We start from the raw sequence: 3,888 nt of genomic DNA on the forward strand, positions 1-3,888 counted from the left end.
AATTTCTGCTGCTCAAGCTTCTGCGAGGCTGGTGCTGGAAGCGGGCTTGCATGGTTTTCCATTTGCAAGAAAAAGCTGTGGGCTGTTTCATCAATGCAAAGCGATGGACTCTCTCATGCTGCAATCATGTATGATTGCAACTGGGGTTCGCATCTGAGCTTTGCAATGTATTCGTCACCTCTTTAACATGTCCAGCAAGCAAAGGACAGGCTGAAGAAGCCATCTCTTTAGATGCATTGTTTTTTGATTATAGGATTTTTGGAAGGAGAAGAGTGAGAAAGATTTGGGTTGTTTTGGTCTGATGTGAAGGTTATTTTCCTAGGCTGGTGTCATCGGATGCAAGGTCAGTGCTTTTCTCGATATGCAATCACTTATGCTTGCACCTGGGGTTGTGGTTGTAGAATATGTAAGGGAAGGGTGATTATGCTGTGGGCTGTTTCCATCAAATGCAGAGTGATGGGTTCTCTCATGTTTTGATTATGTGTGGTCGCATGTGGGCAAGAGAGGCAAGAAGCTGTAGGCTACTTGCAGTTTTGCATTCGCAAGAAGTAGCATAAGGCTTCTTGAGATGGGCTTTTGGAGAGGATTCCTATGATTCAGTCCAGGTCCTAACGACCAGTGTCATCGAGACTTTTGAACTCTGTCTCTAACTGCGCATACTGGTTTGTAGCTACGACCGACGTGCACATAGAAAACAACGGCTTCACGCACTACCCTCTGCACCGCCATGCTGCTCCGGATATAGTTGTGTAAGGTCTCTCAACAATGGTCTCAACATGTTTCGAGCCTTAAATGCATCCCTGAAGGATGTAGTTGTCATTACCGTTTCTCTTGCCACCCTCGAGGCTCTTGCACCACCCGTGGAGGTCGGACAAGCCGATAAACCTCAAGTAGAAAGTGTTTCATGCTTGTTGGGGAGTAAATAAAGAAAGTTGCCTACGTCTCCCAGTCTCCGAGGTATGTTTCTTGTGCCATCTCTTCAAGCTTGAAAGTCGAACATCTTTTCGAGCATTCCAGCCGCAAGAATCGAGCACGGCTCTGCATATATAAGGACCTTCCGTTCCATTTTTTGTGTAATAGTAAACTGTAAGAATACTTGTGTAGAGGACTTGCACTGTTTGAGAACATTGACCATTTCAGTCAGAATTGGCCGCAGTTTATCGGGATGTTCCGTGCGCCCGCGCCAATCCACCGTCCTCGTTGCAAAGCTCGATGACTGGTTCGAGCCTGCCTTGTTGCTGAGGATTAGTATGTAATTGTCATTCTCATGACCCAACTGGATGCTCTCTTCTGTTGTTAGGCAAGGATCCCGATAAGACAAAGCTTCGTCACTCTTAGAGAGAGCTCTCCGACTTGCACTTGCTTTTAGCTTCGCGTTCAATACATGGTGATTTCCAGGCGTGGGAAGTTGAAAATACGCTATCTGCCCTGAGCTTTCAAGCTCGTGAGTATTCTTGCTCGCTTCATACTTGCCCAATACATTCAACCCCTGGAGCTTTTGACTGGCTGAGTCAGAAGAGAACAATGCGTCTCTGCCGACATTTACCCGTATGGTGTTTGACTCTTCAAGATCCAATGGCTTAGGAACAACGGTTGGCCATCGGTCGAAATCAGCAGACTTATCCGAAAGCTGTAATGTATTGAATGGGGCATTCATAGCTTCCTCTGTACTGCCTGCATGTGGTTCTCCCCCCACCACAAAACCTCAATTTACTAAGGCTTGCACTTGTGCAACTTGGGCTCAAACTTCTGATTCCCGAGTCTCAACGCATGATCACAGTAGCTGGAGCTGGCATTAGAGCTTTTGATGTCAAAGAGCTGGAGACTTGATGGCGCAAATTCAGTAGGTCATCGAGCCTTGAGCTTGAGATCAATGGACGCTCTTTAGACATTGGTGGTATTAGAACCTCCAGATTTGAGCAACTGTTAATAACATACTCATAAGAGCCTTTGGAGTAGGATCTTCTTGATGCACCTCCTGCTGCTTTTGGTAATTTTCGAGGGCGCTTGCCTTGCTCTTTGACAAGCTGGCATTTCCCTAGATGGATTGCGATGCGGTGTCTGCTCCCATAAGTGGAGGCTCTGTGCAATTGGTTGTTCTATCCCCCTGATCGTGCATTTGTGTTGTTCCCAAATGAGTTGCAGCTGAGGTGCCCCGAGTCTAGGGCTCAGCAGCAGAACTGCTGCTAAATATTGGGTTAAGTAACGTAGGGGTTGTTGTCTTGTTGGAGGTCATCTTGACTGCCCGAGGCGTGCAATTCTCTGCTCCTGAGGATACATCAATTTTATTTGATTTAGTAAAATTTCGTGATTCTCTGACATGCTCAAAGCTTGCCAACCTAGCAGAGCTACTCATTATCCTTGCTCCAGAGGTAGGGTCGCAAGAAGCATGTGATACTGCAAGATTCAACATGGAATTGATCTTCTCATAGGGCTCGGTAAATGGCTCAGGACAACGGACTTGATCGACTTGGGGATGGCCGGTGCTATCGGCAATGACGATGAGACGGTCTAGCGGGCTGTGCCTGCTAGAAGACCTGAGTCCCCCAGAGCGGCCCGATTGTGTGGGCACTGCTGTGTCTATCACTAATTGTTGATGTTCCACCTCACCTGCAGTGCTCAGTTCATAAGCAATTATCCTGTTGTTAGCCCCAACACCACCATCAGCGCCTGCCCGCAGAGCACGCCGAATGAGGGAGGGGTTACATGCGAGCTACTGAATGAGCAGATGGAGGAAAGCTGACAAGCAGAAAATAACTGTGCGGACAATGATGATTATCACAATGGTTGGGCTTATCTAGTCGAGGTAGTTGCACTAGATGTTGCCAATTTCTGGAATGTCATGCGCGGTTGTGCGACCTTTGCAAGCGAGTGTGCATGTGTGAGATGCAACGGAAGTGTTCAAGGATTTAGCTCGGATCTAATTCTCCGCACAAACACAAGGTTGCTTTACTTCACTTAAAAGAACTGAATGAAAGAGAGATGGAGAGAGAGAGAGAGAAAGAGAGACGACACCACATGTCGGGTCCCAACCACCCTCAAGGGCCTCCTTGCTTTGTTTGCCAGAGCAAGTACTTGCTTTATTACTTGCACAAATGCTGGTACAATGATGCTAAATGTTGAGATTCTGAGATGCTAATGGGTACTTGATGGGTACTGCCGAGATACTGCAGGTACTTGGTACTTGGTACTGCCGGTTCGACGACGTTGGCGACGACGACGACGACGAGGCCAAGGCTGGAACTGAAAACACTGATCTACTATGGCTGAAATCTGAAAACGTTGGTGGTGTTGCGGCGAGGATCTGCAACGGACTGAGTGCTGAAAACGCTGGTACTAGGGGCTGAAAATGCTCATATCTGAGTCCCAAAACGCTGATGGGGCTGATAAAAAAAAACAGAGGATGCTTGAGAAAAGTGCCGGCTAGAAGCCGGTGCTGTGGATCCTGCGGAGACTGCGGGTACTGACCTTCCTTGTCGTCTTCTTCTGCCTCTTCCTCAAGCGACTGTTTCTGATGCTTGTGGATGCACAAGCCGATGAAAACTCCTCCAAACTTGTGGATACTACAAATGTAGGGGCTTTTGCGATGTAACCGCCGACCATGTGAGTTGCTAGGTAGCCTCACAATTGCCGCAGGATACCAGCCTTGGTGCTGACTCTGCCTTGCGAGCAAGCATTGAACACTCAAATAGCCCCGTCGTGGAAAAATTGCGGGCGAAGGTGAAAGGTAAGGGTGCTCGGAGAAAAATCCAAGGGTTGCTTGCCGATGGAAGTGGATGCATGCTATACGCGAACGCGACTGCAGAAGTGGGTTAGGGATCCTTTCTCCAATTCCTTCTACATCTGCATAGGAGGCAAGTACATCTTGGTACACAGGATCTGGTTGTC

General features: G+C 47.9%; 1 pseudogene; it reads right to left on the reverse strand.

Annotated features, from left to right (window-relative positions):
* Nucleotides 1-979: 979 nt before the first annotated feature.
* LOC147428412 (uncharacterized) lies at nt 980-3,603 on the reverse strand (annotated as a pseudogene).
* Nucleotides 3,604-3,888: the final 285 nt, after the last annotated feature.

This window comes from Adiantum capillus-veneris, chromosome 23 (assembly GCF_014529385.1).
Source record: "Adiantum capillus-veneris isolate H3 chromosome 23, ASM1452938v2, whole genome shotgun sequence".
In the NCBI taxonomy this organism is placed as follows: Eukaryota; Viridiplantae; Streptophyta; class Polypodiopsida; order Polypodiales; family Pteridaceae; genus Adiantum; species Adiantum capillus-veneris.